This window comes from Mandrillus leucophaeus, unplaced genomic scaffold, assembly GCF_000951045.1.
Source record: "Mandrillus leucophaeus isolate KB7577 unplaced genomic scaffold, Mleu.le_1.0 Scaffold182, whole genome shotgun sequence".
Lineage (NCBI taxonomy): Eukaryota > Metazoa > Chordata > Mammalia > Primates > Cercopithecidae > Mandrillus > Mandrillus leucophaeus.
In genome coordinates this window covers 2,573,666-2,590,312 of record NW_012101832.1, presented here as the reverse complement: position 1 = coordinate 2,590,312, position 16,647 = coordinate 2,573,666, and the positions used below count along the sequence as shown (strand labels likewise).

General features: G+C 43.8%; 2 pseudogenes across 2 annotated transcripts; one reads left to right on the top strand and one right to left on the bottom strand.

Annotated features, from left to right (window-relative positions):
• Window positions 1–626: 626 nt before the first annotated feature.
• Window positions 627–1,527, bottom strand: LOC105537972 (annotated as a pseudogene). The gene has a single exon (XR_001005812.1). The product of XR_001005812.1 is annotated as a ferritin light chain pseudogene (transcript).
• Window positions 1,528–2,868: 1,341 nt separating this feature from the next.
• Window positions 2,869–15,949, top strand: LOC105537971 (annotated as a pseudogene). The gene is made up of 3 exons (XR_001005811.1): window positions 2,869–4,999; window positions 12,015–12,019; window positions 15,938–15,949. The product of XR_001005811.1 is annotated as a 78 kDa glucose-regulated protein pseudogene (transcript).
• Window positions 15,950–16,647: the final 698 nt, after the last annotated feature.

Sequence of the window (16,647 nt, the reverse complement as noted above, 5' to 3'; positions counted from 1 at the left end):
TTTTTTTTTTTTTTTGAGACAGAGTTTTGCTCTCGTTGCCCAAGCTGGAGTGCAATAGTGTGATCTTGGCTGACTGCAACCTCCGTCTCTCAGGTTCAAGCGATTTCCTGCCTCAGCGTCCCGAGTAGCTGGGATTACAGGCATGTACCACCACGCCCAGCTAATTTTTTGTATTTTTAGTAGAAACGGGGTTTTGCCATGTTCACCAGGCTGGTCTTGAACTCCTAACCTCAGATGATCCCGCCTCGGCCTCCAAAAGTGCTGGGATTACAGACATGAGCCACTGTGCCCGGCCCAATCTAGAATTTTTTACCCAGCAAAAAATCTTTTAAATCTAAAGGTGAAATAAAGACTGTTCAGACAACCAAAAACTGAAACAAGTTATTGCCTGCAGAGCTGTTCTACAAGGAATGATACAGAAAGTTCTGCAGGCAGAAAGAAATAATACCAGATGGAAATTTGGATCAACACAAAAGAATGAAGAGCAGCAGAAACGGTAAATATGTGGGTAAATATAAAAGGCTTTCTTTTTTCCTCATTTTGAATCTCATTAAAAGATTATTGGTGGTTTTAATAAAAAGTAATAACAAAGTACTGTGGAAGTTATACCATGTGTACAAGTAACATTTATTTTATTTATTTTATTTTTATTTTTTGCATCAAAAAGCTTTATTTCCATTTGGTCCAAGGCTTGTTAGGGTAGTTAAGAAAGCTGCCTAGTGGCTGGAGGGAGAGGCTTAGGCAGAAGCCCTATTACTTTGCAAGGGGCCCTTCAGAAGTCGCTGGGCTCAGAAGGCTCTTAGTCATGCTTGAGAGTGAGCCTTTGGAAGAGATACCTGCCCAGCCCAGCCGCCAGGCCAGCCAGCCTGCCTGTAGAGGTTGGTCAGGTGGTCGCGCATCTTCTTGATGAGCTTCACTTTCTCATCTAGGAAATGAGTCTCCAGGAAGTCACAGAGATGGGGGTCTGTGTGGGTAGAACCCAGGGCCTAAAGATCCAAAAGGGCCTGGTTCAGCTTCTTCTCCAGGGCCATGGCGGCTTTTATGGCATCCGGGGTTTTACCCCACTCATCTTCAGCTGGCTTCTTGATGTCATGGAAGAAAGCACGGCCGCCACGCTGGTTTTGCATCTTCAGGAGACGCTCGTAGCCCTCGCGCTTCTCTTGGCCAATTCGCGGAAGAAGTGGCTCAGGCCTTCCAGAGCCACATCATCGTGGTTGAAATAGAAGCCCAGGGAGAGGTAAGTGTAGGAGGCCTGAAGATACACATTTACCAGGCTGTTGACGGCTGCCTCCACGTCGGTAGAATAATTCTGATGAATCCGGGAGCTCATGGTTGGTCGGCAAGAGGGAGCTAACCAGAAAAACGGTGCTGGCAGGTCGCAGAAGCAGGAGATGGCCGAGAAGATGGTCCTGGACGTTGCAAGTGGAGAGGAAATCGGAGGGCGGTTGGAGGCTGGAAGGAAAAGTCTCTGGATCTGTTCCATCCAAACACTGTTGAAGCAAGAGACAGACCCGCGGGACCACCGAACTGCCCAAGTAAAATTTATTAAAGCAATAGCAAAAAAAAAGCAGGATGAGGGAAATGGGAGTATACTATTGTAAAGTTCTTACACTGTGTAAAGTGGTATATTATTTGAAACATTTGACTGTGATAAGATAAAGATGCATATATAAACCTTGGATTCACCACTTAAAACTATTAGGTTGGTGCAAAAGGGTGTGGCAAAAACTGCAATTACTTTTGCACCAGCCTAATACAACAAAGAGAAAATAAGCCAATACTGAAGATTAAAAATGAAATTTTTTAAACTCATTTATTACAAAAGAATGCAAGAAAAGAGGGGGAAAAGGAACAAGGAACAAATGAGGAAATAAAAAAGAAATAGCAAGATGGTATAGTTAAACCCATTTATATCAATAACCTTATTAAGTGTAAAGTTCTATGGCCAGGCGCGGTGGCTCATGCCTCCCAGCACTTTGGGAGGCTAAGGCAGGTGGACCACCGGAGGTTAGGAGTTTGAGACCAGTCTGGCCAATATGGTGAAACCCCGTCTCCACTAAATATACAAAAATTAGCTGGGTGTGGTGGCAGGCACCTGTAATCACAGCTACTCGGGAGGCTGGGCCAGGAAAATCACTTGAACCCAGGAGGTGGAGGTTGCAGTGAGCTAAGATCACACCACTGCACTCCAGCCTCAGCGACAGAGTAAGACTCCATCTCAAAAAAAAAAAAGGTCTAAACAGTCCAAAAGGCAGAGAGTGTCAGATGGGATCCAACTGTGTGTTATCCACAAGAAACCACCTTTAAATATAAGGACACATATGGGTTAAAAGTGCAAGGATGTAAAAAATACACCATGTTAACACTAATTCAAAAAATTTATAAGAAGTAGATTTTCAGAAAAATCTCACACTTATAGAATACACCACTCAACAACAGAAGAATACATATTCTTTTTAAGTTCACATGAAACATTCACCAAGATCATATTTGGGTACAAAATAAGTCTCCAACTTAATATGATTAAACTCATGCAAATTATGCTTGTTGACCACAGTGAATTTAAACTAGAAGTCAGTAACAAAAAGACATCTTTTAACTGAAAATCCCTCAAATATTTGAAAATTAAACAATACAGACACCGGCCGAGACAGCACAGACAGACCAACCCGTTGGGGTGTTTCGCGAGTGTGAGACGTAAGCGCCATGGCCTGCATTTCCAGACCTGCCCTTCACCTGGTTCATGGCACCTTGTAAACCCCGGCCCCTGCCACCTGCAAGTCGGTAACCGCGCTGCACTCCTGTGCTGCGGCCTGTGGCTGGACTGCCTGTGACGCCCTGCCTGCTGCTGCCCGACTGGCTGGCAAGATGAAGCTCTCCCTGGTGGCCGCGATGCTGCTGCTGCTCAGCGCAGTGTGGGCCGAGGAGGACAAGAAGGAGGACATGAGCACGGTGGTTGGCATCGACCTGGGGACAACCTACTCCTGCGTTGGTGTGTTCAAGAACAGCCACATGGAGATCATTGCCAATGATCAGGGCAACTGCATCACCCTGTCCTATGCGGCCTTCACTCCTGAATGGTAACGTATGATTGGCGATGCAGCCAAGAACCGGCTCACCTCCAACCCCGAGAACACGGTTTTTGATGCCAAGCGGCTCATCAGCTGCAGGTGGCACAAACCGTCTGTGCAGCAGGACATCAAGTTCTTGCCGTTCAAGGTGGTTGAAAAGAAAACTAAACCATACATTCAAGTTGATATTGGAGGTGGGCAAACAAAGATATTTGCTACTGAAGAAATTTCTGTAATGGTTCTCACTAAAATGAAAGAAACTGCTAAGGTTTATTTGGGAAAGAAGGTTATCCACGCAGTTGTTGCTGTACCAGTCTATTTCAATGATGCCCAACGCCAAGCAACCAAGGATGCTGGAACTATTGCTGGCCTAAATGTTATGAGGATCATCAATGAGCCTATAGCAGCTGCTATTGCTTATGGCCTGGATAAGAGGGAGGGGGAGAAGAACATCCTGGTGTTTGACCTGGGTGGTGGAACCTTCAATGTATCTCTTCTCACCATTGACAGTGGTGTCTTCGAAGTTGTGGCCACTAATGGAGATACTCATCTGAGTGGAGAAGACTTTGACCAGCGTGTCGTGGAACACAGTACAAAAAGAAGACTGGCAAAGATGTCAGGAAAGACAATAGAGCTGTGCAGAAACTCTGGCGCAAAGTAGAAAAGGCCAAACAGGTCCTGTCTTCTCAACATCAAGCAAGAATTGAAATTGAGTCCTTCTATGGAGGAGAAGACTTTTCTGAGACCCTGACTCAAGCCAAATTTGAAGCGCTCCACTGGACCTGTTCCGGTCTACTATGAAGCCTGTACAGAAAGTGTTGGAAGACTCTGATTTGAAGAAATCTGACATTGATGAAATTGTTCTTGTTGGTGGCTTCACTGGAATTCCAAAGATTCAGCAACTGGTTAGAGTTCTTCAATGGCAAGGAACCATCCCATGGCATAAGCCCACATGAAGCTGTAGCATATGGTGCTGCTGTCCAGGCTGGTGTGCCTTCTGTGATCAAGATACAAGTGACTTGGTACTGCCTGATGTGTATCCCGTTACACTTGGTATTGAAACTGTGGGAGGTGTCATGACCAAACTGATTCCAAGGAACACAGTAGTGCCAACCAAGAAGTCTCAGATCTTTTCTACAGCTTCTGATAATCAACCAACTGTTACAATCAAGGTCTATGAAGGTGAACGACCCCTGACAAAGACAATTACCTTCTGGGTACATTTGATCTGACTGGAATTCCTCCTGCTCCTTGTGGGGTCCCACAGATTGAAGTTACCTTTGAGATGGATGTGAATGGTATTCTTCGAGTGACAGCTGAAGACAAGGGTACAGGCAACAAAAATAAGATCACAATTACCAATGACCAGAATCGCCTGACACCTGAAGAAATTGAAAGGATGGTTAATGATGCTGAGAAGTCTGCTGAGGAAGACAACAAGTTCAAGGAGTACATTGATACTAGAAATGAGTTGGAAAGCTATGCCTATTATCTAAAGAATCAGTCTGGAGATAAAGAAAAGCTGGGAGGTAAACTTTCCTCTGAAGATAAGAAGACCATGGAAAAAACTGTAGAAGAAAAGGCTGAATGGCTCGAAAGCCACCAAGATGCTGACCCTGAAGACTTCAAAGCTAAGAAGAAGGAACTAGAAGAAATTGTTCAACCAATTACCAGCAAATTCTATGGAAGGGCAGGCCCTCCCCCAACTGGTGAAGAGGATACAGCAGAAAAAGATGAGTTGTAGACACTGATCTGCTAGTGCTGTAATATTGTAAATACTGGACTCAGGAACTTTCGTTAGGAAAAAATTGAGAGAACTTAAGTCTCGAATGTAATTGGAATATTCACCTCAGAGTGGAGTTGAAAATGCTACAACCCAAGTGGCTGTTTACTGCTTTTCATTAGCAGTTGCTCACATGTCTTTGGGGGTGAGAAGAATTGACCATCTTAAAAAGTGGGTAAAAAACCTGGGTTAGGGTGTGTGTTCACCTTCAAAATGTTCTATTTAACAATTGGGTCATGTGCATCTGGTGTAGGAAGTTTTTTCTGCCATAAGTGACACCAATAAATGTTTGTCATTTACAAAAAAAAAAAAAATTAAACAACAACACACTTCTAAATAACATACAGATCTAAAAAAACTGTGACAGAAATTATAAATATATTTTGTACTAAATGAAAACTAAAACACAACAGATCAAAATGTGTGGAGTGTAGCTAAATCAATGCTTAGAAGATTTATAGCATTAAATGTTTATATTAGAAAATCATAAAATTCTCAAATCAATTATCTAGTGTTCACCTTAAGTTATTTAAAAAGGAAGAACAAGTTAAACCCAAAATAAGCAGAAGAGGTAAATTAGAACATAAATCAATAAAATAGAAAACAAAAATAATGAAACCAAAATCTGGCTCTTTGAAAAGATCAATAAAATTGATAAACCTCTAGTCAAACAGAAAGAAACAAAAGGTAAAATAACAATTACCAATATCAAGAATTAAAGTGAGTACATCACTGTGGATCCTGCCGATTCTAAAAGGACAGCAAGGGAATGATATGGTATGAATAATTTTATGTTAATAAGTTATATAAGCTATATAAAATGGACAAATTTCTTGAAACACACAAACTACCAAAGCTCACTCAAGAAGAAACAGATAACCTGAATAGTCCTATATCTATCAAAGAAACGAACTCATAACTAACAACCTTCCACAAAGGAAACTCCAGTCCCAAATGACTTCACTGCTAAATTATAATGAACATTAAATGAAGCGATAATAACTATTCTGCACAAACTCTTTCAGAAAATAGAAGGAACATTTCCCAACTCATTTTATGAAATTAGCATTACCCTGATCCCAAAACCAGATAAATAAATTAAAAGGAAAAAAACCCCACTGACCAATCTCTCTCATGAACATTAGATACAAACATCTTTAACCAGCAAGGGACTTGCTAGCTGTGTGGATTTCTGCTGACAGGGGTTACATGAAGATAGAGAAGTTATTTGAATTCAGCAACATGGAGCTCCAGTGTTCCTACCTTCCAGACTCTGGACCTCTCTGCCACCTGGACATTCCTGTGGTTCCTTCACAACCTCTCAGGCCACATACCCCTGCTTACCAATTTCAGCCAGTTGACCACCTCACTCAGCTCCCATCTACCACAACCGTCATTCAGGTCACAGCCTACCCTAACGTTGTGGCAGATATTGATCAGTGCCTACCTCCAAATTAGAACCACAGACTTTCCTAAAATTGGATGATGGGGGTATAGGACATGGGATAGCATATTCTCAGGGTATGAAGACTGACAAGTTCTCAGGCCACAGGGGTCAGGGCCTTCTGGAAGCTAAAACTGAGATTGGCAGATTGTTCTTAAGGATCCCTCTTGAGGTCCAGTGGTCCCTAAACAGCATGCAGGCAACCACTTTAATATTAATGATTGGCACAGTTCTTGGTGATTACAACACAGGAAAGGAAGCTGAGCAAGGCAGCCCAAAGCAACACCTTCTGGCTTCTCAATTCTGCCCCTGGACACAACAGACTCACACTATGTGCAGTCAGGCTAGAAGAGTCCTGGTGTCCGTTACTCACTGAGCCTCAGCCGAAAGCTGGGTCCATGCTAGAATACTACAAATACAGCCAAAAGCTGGGCCCACCACAAAGAATACCAAGGTGCTGCTTAGCATACCATCTTTCACAAAGTCCCTATCCTAGTTCCTTGAAGTCATCTTAAATGTATATATGATGTATGAATATGTTGTTGTTTGCTTCTCTCTGAGCATGTGTGTCAGCTTAGGCCCTCCTAGAAGCAGATACCAGAACAGAATTAGAAGTGCAAGGTATATATTGCAGGAAACGTTTGTGAGAGTTAAAGGGCAGGGGGAATCGTCAATCTGCAATACCAACCTGATAGCTGTGAAAGGAGAGGCAGAAGGAAAGAGGATTGGACAGGAAGAGCCTCGAACTGCAGTGCAGCTCTGAGGAGCCGCAGAGCACTGATTGCCCACGAGAGGAGTCCTGCATCAAGCAGAAAGTGGTCCAGTTCCGTTACCTGCACAGTGCTTGGTGGTTGGCCAGGCACAGCCTAGGGAAAATGAACCTCAGCTGAACATCACAGAGATCCAAAGGTACAGCACCTGAAGGCTGTCAGCCAACTCCCTGGTCCTTTTCAAGGGAAAGCTGGGCCAGGTGCAGAGGCTTGTGCCTATAATCCCAGCATTTTGAGAGGCCAAAGCAGGTGGATTGCCCAAGCTTAGAAGTTCAAGACCAACCCGGGCAACATGGCAAAACCCCATTTTACAAAAAATACAAAAATTAACCAGGCATGGTGGTGTGTACCTGTAGTCCCAGCTACTCAGGAGGTTGAGGTGGGAGGATCACCTGAGCCTGCAGTGAACCTTGATGGTGTCCCTGCACCCCAGCATGGGCAACAGAGTGAGACCTTGTCTCTAAAAATAATAATAATAACAATGAAAGGAAAGCTGTGTGACCCACCTCCATGGCCAACATCACATTGATGATTTCATTATGAAAAAAAAAGCTTTGTTTTCATAGGGTTTGTTAAATGGATAGCAAAGGGATTAAAGAGTCAAAAGGATTACGAGTCTGAAATAGTTGAGAATAAACTAAGAGAGACTAGGTCAGAACAAAGCTATTACAACTCAAACAAGAATTAGGACAGTTCTCTCTGTTTTCTTTTCTGTGGTGTTTGGTTTTATCAATTTATAGCTGATTTAAGTGAGTGGACTTTATTTACAGTGGTTTATGAGGAATGCTGCAGAGGTATTTCCCTGAAGTGAACTGTTCAGTCTTAAGATGCCAGTCTAAATCAATTCAGCCTTTATCAATGAAAACTCAGGCCCAGGCCCCATTTCAGTCTGAGGACAGTGGCTAGGGGCAGAAGAGAGGGAGAACAGTACCCAGCATAGCTCATGGCACTCATGCTTGGCTTCAGGCTTCCATGAACTCATTATGGATCCTAAGGAGCTAAGAGTATGGTCAAGAGCCAGTCAAGTAAAACAAGCATTAGCAGCAGATTCCTCAGGAAACAAAGAAACAAGACTATGCAGTTCTGAAATTGAAATACGGAGGTGAGCAAGGAGGTTCAGCCTTGAGGAAGATATCATTCTGATATAGAAGGACATGGTCTAAGTCCCCTTTGAATGTCCAGCCACTAGAAGGTACACATAAGTTTTGTTGAATTAACTAGTGAATGTGAAAAATAGCAACATTATCCCCCCCCCCATTTCAGTGGGGACCTTGGGGGAACAAAAGAGAAGTCACTCACAGTCAAGAGGAACTAAGGACAACCTCCAGAGACCCAGCACCAAGAAACCAGTGTCAGAGGCAGAGAAAAGGCAAACACTAAACTGGGAGCCACCCAATGGGTCCAGGAGGTAGACAGAAGGAGTCACGGAGGCTGCCTGGAAGCAACAGAAGGTGCCAGCAAGATAAGTACCCCAGCAATCCTCAAAGAACACAAGGGGAAGGATTGAGAAGAAGCCTGCAGTGGAGTCTGAGACAGGAAGACACTGGCGTTGTTTTTATTATTATTATTATTATTATTCCTGCAGTTTTCCCTTACGCCTAAGCTGATGGGACCAGAAGAATCTTGGATTAGCACAGGTTGAAAAATTATCCTCACAACAGTAGTGAGAAGTAATAATTATCCCATTAAGGAGGCCAAGGTGAACGGCAGAAGGCATATCATGGAAGACGCAAGGAGAGCTTTCCGAAGGAGGGAGTAGCCTGCTGGCCCACCATACGACGGAACAATAACTAACGCTCTAGGATCCAGAGCCCGAAGGGAATGGGATCAAGAGAACAGATTAAGACGTGTTCAAGCCTTTTTATCTGGGAGGGAAGGTGATAAAAAGTAAAGAGTTCAGAATTCATATCAGAACCCTGGATTTGAATCCAGGACCCCCCCTTCCTATTTGTGTGTGCAAGCCATTTAACCCCTCTGATTCTCAGTTTTCTGGTATGTAAAACAGGGCACAAGTGTAACGCCCATTTCAAAACCAGAAGTGGATATGAAATGCAATAGTGCCATGACAGGAGCTTCACAGGCCTACCCTATGCTATCCCCAGACCCCACCATTAGCCAGCACAGAACTCTGGGCATTGCTGGTACTCCAACTGTGTTGCTTGACAAGGCCTGGTGAGAAAATGAACACACCCTGGGATCAGGCCTCAGACGGGAGCTGACTTGAGGTCTGTGTTCTCGTACATTGACCAAGGCAGAGGCCAAAACCATCTCTCTAGAGCAGGTTTTCTCCTCGGGGGTGTCTTGTTCCCTCTTGGTGCAATACAAGAAAATAGGCCGTGTGTTCGCCACACCAACTGCAGACTGGCAAAGCAGGTATGAGATTAATGGCTTTTCTGTGCAACAAAGGCCTTCCTGCACAGCGGCAGAATTCAATATGCAAACCCCACCACCCTGGCTTCACACCCACCCTCCCAGCTCGGTGGACAGCGGCAGCTCGAACCCCATAATGTATGCATGCTCCGGCTGCTGGGCCCAAGTTATTATTCATTACGGTTTTCTATTACCCAGTGATAAATGATGCCCCCAGGCTGGCGTTGCCCCCAGAATGCTTATTACGGCTCACTTAAGTAGGCGTTGATTTAGCTTAAATCGGTTGTTCTGTTCAGCCCAGACACGGGCCTGCCCCAGCTCTGCCTGGAAGACTCTCTTCACCAGGGCGTAATTGAATTCTAACTACTCCTGGCCTCTTATTAGGAAGGGGTGGGGTAGGAGGCCCCATGTAGGGCCACAGGATGGTCCAAGCCCCAGTGGTCTCTCCAGCCCTGTGGAATCCTAATTTTATAGGGTCTTCCCTTTGACTCTAGCCAATAAATTTTGACAAGCAACTCCAATTAGGCCCAGAGAGAACTTCCTGGATGGACTTTCCTCACAGGAAAAATGATGATATCTCAGGTAGAAGCAACTCGAGGCATGCCAATAAGACTGTTCTTGCCTCTGGATCAGGCCACTCAAGTCATGGTATCTAGGAGCTGTGCAGATCCATTCATCAAATTATTTGCCACTGACAGAGCCAGGCTTGTCATCCATAAAAATCCAACATAGCTGATGTCCCTGGAAACAGAATGGCCACACTGGAGACATTATAGCTACAACAACTAGGACCCTCACCATTCATTCATGCAGCAGAGATTGAGCACATAGTACTTGCCAGGTGCTGGTCACAAATAATGAACAAAGCAGCCAATACTCTCTGCCACCATGGAGTTCATATTCTAGAGTTTACTTATTGTCGATTATGTGCCAGACATTGTCTTAAGGGCTTTACCAAATTTAACTGTCATCATAACCCCATCCTGTTTTATAGAGAAAAAAATTAACTGAGTATTGGAAACATTCAGTGTTTTGCCCAAGGTCACTCAATGATTAAGGGTTAATAAGTGACAGAGTAGATTTGAACACAAGTTTATAACCACAAGTTGCACTTCTTCTTGTTTATGTTGTTATACATTATTACACCATTGTATTTGCCTAGCATATTAGAAGTTACAATGTACTTTTTCATATTCATTAATAATCCCTACTACAACCTCCTGGGCAGTAGGTATTAATGTTAACATCTCACAGCTGTGGTGGTTAAGAACATGGGCTCCTGATCATCTGGGCCTAGATAAGAATCTTTGCTCTGCCTCTTACTAGCAATGTGACTCTGGGAAAGTTCTTTATCTACTCTGAGCCTCCCTTTCTTTGAAATAAAAATAATAATATTACCTCAAAAATTGCAAGAATTCAATTAGAAATGGTATGTATTGCACTTACAGTGACTTGTGTGTAATAAATTTTGGTCTTGAGACCTTGGCAGGGAGGGGGCAATGCCAGGGATCAACTATTCTGGGTGGGAAATAAGTCTCTTTAATATGAAGACAGTCCAGGAAGGTATCAACAGAAGCCAGACCAAAGTTCTGGGAAAACCTAGTGATTTGGGGAAAGAGAATTTCTTCAGGGACAAGGTCTGAGGCTCAGAAACATAAAGGGCATAGGAAGTCTTTGGATCATTTTGTATCTTCTGCTACCATTTCCTTTTCTTTCTCCCTTAGTGAAGTTTTTTGTTTTGTTTTGTTTTGTTTTTAATCTCGGCTCACTGCAACCTCCACCTCCCAGATTCAAGCGATTCTCCTGCCTCAGCCTCCTGAGTAGCTGGGACTACCGGCATGTGCCACCACGCCCAGCTAATTTTTGTATTTTTAGTAGAGACAGAGTTTCACCATGTTGGCCAGGCTGGTCTCAAACTCCTGACCTCAGGTGATCCACCCACCTCAGCCTCCCAAAGTGCTGGGATTACAGCCGATAAAGTTCTTAGTAAAGGAAAAGCCCATCTGCCTCAGCTGGGAACCCAAGGGAAGGAATGATCATTAAACAATAATAACAAGGGCTGGCATTTTTCAAGCACTAAGAAGCACTCTCAAGCCAACTCTGCACTATGTGTTTGATACACCTCAATTCATTTAACTTCACCACAATCCGCTGAAGCAGGAACTATCCTTCTCATCCATTTTACAGATAAGGAAACTGAGGCTCAAAAAAGATGAAAGAATTTGCCCAAATAATTTAGCCACAATTAGTAAGTAGCTATAACAGGATTCAAACCAGAGGGAAGAAGAGGTCCCACCCCCACTCAGCGAGGAAAGGTCAACAACCTCACACCTGATGGGAATCAGAGGCAGTTTTCACAAACCCATTTCCTTCACCTTGTTCTTAACTATTCAAGGAGCTCTGCACGCGGAGGAAGAACTGAGAACAGCTGAAAGCGAGAAACAACACAGCCCAAACTGGCCCGGAAGGTGGTCAAAACCCATATCAACTAACTGGGCAGATAAAAAATGTTCCAAACCGTCCATCACATCTTTAGTGTCATCTCTCACCTGTTGTTTTTGTTTTCAACCAAAAAGAGGGGGTTTTACTACCTGAAGATGCTTTATCCAGCTTTTTGCATCCCTGAGCTTCTGAACTCGTTCCTCAGCTCTTGGCTACAACGAACAGAGAGACACAGCAATGTGTGGAGCAGGGATGCCTCCAACGGAAAAGGAGGTCTGAGTGCTTGTTACCCGGAAAGCTAGGTTAGCCCACTGGTGGGCAACATCTTCAGGGCCCTAGGGTCAGCCCCATGTTGGCAGTTCTCCAGTGTAACAGGACACATATGCAGGTGTCCACCACCTCCACAACCCCAGGGTGTGAGCCACATGCTGCCCTGACCCCCGGCATTGATCCAAGGCCTGGAGGACATCTTCTTTAGACAAGGTCGCCTTTGGCTGCTAATAAGGTTCAGCTATAGAATTATTCATCAGCTTTTAAAAACAATACATCATTTTCATAATAAAAATATATAACTATGTTACAGAAAAATTGAAAAATAGGGGAAAAAAGAAACAAAACTAAGCCATAATTCATTCATCCTGACACAATTGTTATTAGCATTCTTGGTGCGTTTTTAGTCCCCGAAGCTCTAGCTTTCACCTCATTGTAACCATGGTGCACTTACAATTGTATATCCAATTTTTTGTGGCCTACTATTATATCCTAAACATTTTTTTGGCATGCTACACAACCTAAATAACTATCATTTTAATCCTGCCTAATATTGTATGGAGTTTGGCCATAATTTACTTAGGAATTCTATTAATGAGTATTCACTATCATAAGTAATGCTGCAATGAACATCTTTGTATTTACTGTTTCCTTCCCCAATATTTGGGATTATTTCCTTAAGATAAATTTTCAACATATATGCAATATTTGGGTCAAAGGGAGTGACTGGTTTTTTTGACTCAGCATCAATGCCTCAAGCATAGGAGAGCATCTGGTTCAATGCAACACTGTCAACATTGATGGTCTCTTTTTATCCTCATGTCGTAGGCTAACTTTAAAAAGACCTCTTTGTTGTTCTAATTTGCTTTTTCGTGGGTTCTTAGAGAAGGGAGTCAGTATCATCATTTTCAAGAGTTAAAAGCTTTGGATTTAGGCTGGAGTTGAAGATAAAATTCTGCTATTCCATGAGCTACGGTGCCTTACTTAATTCTCTCTGGCCCCATCCAGTCTTCTCACCTGTAAAGTGGTGATAATACCACCTACATACAGGACTGGCATTAGAATTCCATGAAATGATTTATCGTAGTCCAATTCCTGGCAAATGATTAGCACCACATGTTTCTGGTTGTTGTTTATCAATAACTTTAAAGCATTAAGAAGTGTTATTACACAGTCAGTAAGCATTTACGGAAGTTCTGGGGATGCAAGAAAGAATAAACCATGGGTCTTGTCCTTGAAGAGGTCCCAGTCTGGGAGGGGATAAATAAGGAAGAATAAAACAACTGCTTAGTGTTGCAATAAAACTCAGAATGAGGTAATGCTGCCCAAAAGGTCCAAAATGAGGGAACTCAGGGCAGAGCCAAACCACATCTGGGAATCAGGGGAGTAAAAAAAAAAAAAAATTATGGAAAATGCACATTATGGAAAGGCCCATTCACCATGGGCATTGAAGAATTGTTGTGTTCTGGTGGTCGACGTACGGGGGAGGAGGACAGGGTGGGGTATTCCAGGTAGCGGGAACAGCACAGGCAAACATCCGGAAATGGGAAGTTTCACTTGGAATGGATATAGGAAATAGCAACTTGTCCCACTGGGTTCATGAACTATAGGTCTGGCCACAGTGGGTGGTTGATCTGATTGCAGGATGAGCTTGCTTCACAAAACGCTCTGATGGCTCCCCAGGTTTTCTCATTACACTTAATACTCAACAGGTCAGGGTAGGTGGAGAGAGTGTTTAAATTATGTTTCCCTCTTAGAGCATCCTCTTAACACTATTTGAGATTTTTTTAAAATGGATGCTAATAAATAAGACGGTGCACCTCCATCCAGAACCCCAGAACATTAATCAGTGCCTTGTCAGATTGAAGAGCCCTGACACACTGTGGGGCAGGGAATGCTGTGCCTCGCCGGGAAATCTTACTTTGAGAATCTTTCTCAGAGTTTAGCTGTTTCCCATGCAAAGCCCCAATAGGGTGTTGTGGCTGGAAGCCATAGGCATGGCTCAGCTCCATGAGGGGAGTTTAGACAAAATTCATCCTCCAAAACCTAATGTCACGATTCCCTCCTCTGACAAGCCCTCTGCCATCCAGTCCTAATAGACGACTTCCTCCCCTGAATTGTCATGGTCCTTCATTCTCTCACAGCCCCATCCACACTCATTTTCTGGTCAGCTGCAACCTTGTCTTATCTCCCATACTCACTTGCCAGATGGCAAATTCCTTGAAGGCAGGCATATGATCTGCTTACCTTACCTTTGTTTCCTTCACTCCTGTTCAGAAATCCACTCCAAAGTACATAAAGCAAAAAGCAATTACGCAAATGGGGATTTACCTGGACGCAGGTGAGCCCTGACCACTATGAGCAGGACCAAGATCAGGAACCCAAGCACTTAAGCATCCTTAAGTCTCTCTCCTCCCTTCTTTCCTCTCCTCCTTCTCCTCTTCTTCCTTCTCTTCCTCCTTCTCTCTCTTTGCCTCCCTGTCCCCTCTCTCCCTTCCTCATACCCCTGCCCACTTCCTATCTCCCATCTAGACATTCATTTTTCTTTCTCCTCTGCAGAACAATGTCTTGGAGCCTAGAATAGCCTCCCTACAATATATGTTCAAGTCTGCAGTTTCGAATGACCCAGCTTCACTCCAATCTTGATTCCAAATTTCAGGGAGAGGAGAGAGAATCGAATTGACCCAGCTGGTATTGGAGGTCCACTTGAGTCCAAGGGTATTCACAATAGCAAACACTTGTGGAGCCCTTCCTAAGTATCAACTACTGCTCTAAAAGCTTATGTGTATTAACTCATTTAATCCTTACCAGCCTTTGAGGTAGGTGCTGCTAACAGCCTCATTTTACAGATAAGGTAAGCACCGTAACGAAAATCGGATTTGTGTGACCAAATTGACGTAGCTGGTAAGTGATGAAGCCAGGACATTGAACTCAGCGAGTCTGACTCCACAGCCCAGGTTTTTTGGTTTTGTTGTTTTTTAGTTGTTTGTGTGTATGTGTGTGTGTTCATTTGTTTGCTTGAGACAGAGTCCTGCTCTGTTGCCAGGCTGGAGTGCAATGCTGTGATCTCAGCTCAGGCTCACTGCAACCTCTACCTCTGGGTTCAAGCAATTCCCCTGCCTCAGCCTCCCAAGTAGCTGGGACTACAGGCACGTACCACCATGCCTGGCTAATGCTTTGTATTTTAGTAGAGATGGGGTTTCACCATGTTGGCCAGGATGATCTCGATCTTCTGACCTCCCGATCTACCCGCCTTGGCCTCCCAAAGTGCTGGGATTACAGGTGTGAGCCACCGCGCCAGGCACAGAGCCCAGGTTTTTAACATTATAGTATGTTGTTCAGGACATTGTCTTTTTTCAGACAATAGACAGCCTAGTGGGGAAACAAGGCTGTGGTAGCCCATTCTCAGAAGTGGGCAGTTGTCAAAGAAACACTATCCTTAAAAGCCCTTTGTTTCTGCTCAAAGTGGTGGGTGGATAGGTGGGTGGATAGATGAATGGAAATTTAATGCCATCTCCTTGTTGCTCAGCTCATTTCACAGCAAAGAACACTATCAGCTAAAAAACAACTCTAAGAGTATCCTTGAAGTCAAAAGAGAAGGGAGAGGAAGGCCAGGGCTTTGGGCTCTCTTATCTCAAGGGCTTGAGGGTTTTGGTGTTGAAAGGACAAAAGCTGAAATTCCAAGCAGGAAAAGATAACCCACTCCTCCTTTTATTCATTAAATTATCTCAGAAAGTATGGAGGCGAATGCTTAGAATAGAATGAGTCAAAACGACCAAGCCACTAGGGAGAAGAGGAAGTGAAAGGATAGGGTTCTTGGCAGTTTCCAAATGGGACAGAGACCAAATGGCACATGGCACCCATGACGAGGACTTGCTGTGATGGGGCAGGGGGAGAAGGTAATTAAATACTACTATCTGAGGAATTTATTGCCCTCAGAATAACATCTAAACTCTTTAGGCAGGCTGTAAGGTCCTTCATGTGATATATACCCTGCTGACCCCCAGCTTTATCTCTCCACAGCCCCTTGCCCCCAAAGTCACACTGGCCTTCTCTCAGTTTCTTGAGCAAGTATTCTTAAGATCTTCAGGCATGCTAGTCTCTCTGCCTGAATACTCTTCCTCCCAACTGCTTAGATATCTCTCACACACACACACACACCCCCTGACCATCTCTTCCCATCCTTCAGATCTAAATCTCCCTAGAATGCCTCCTAGGACCACAACAGTGAGTCTTACAATCAATGTGCACATTGAAAGTAGTTGTGTTTCATTCCCCATGCCCCCCAGTAAGTTTTCTATTAAGTCAATAGTGCATTGTCTAATCAGTGTACATGTTAGATTTTTTAAACTACAGTCATTGTTGAATGAATGAAATACAAGTCCTCTGCCCCTTCACCCACAGTGCATTCTTCTCTGCTTCTGAGGCCAGCCCACTCACTTCCTCGTCCTGAAATCACTCAGTCTGTCCCCTCTGCCTGCTGTGGCTTCTACTGTA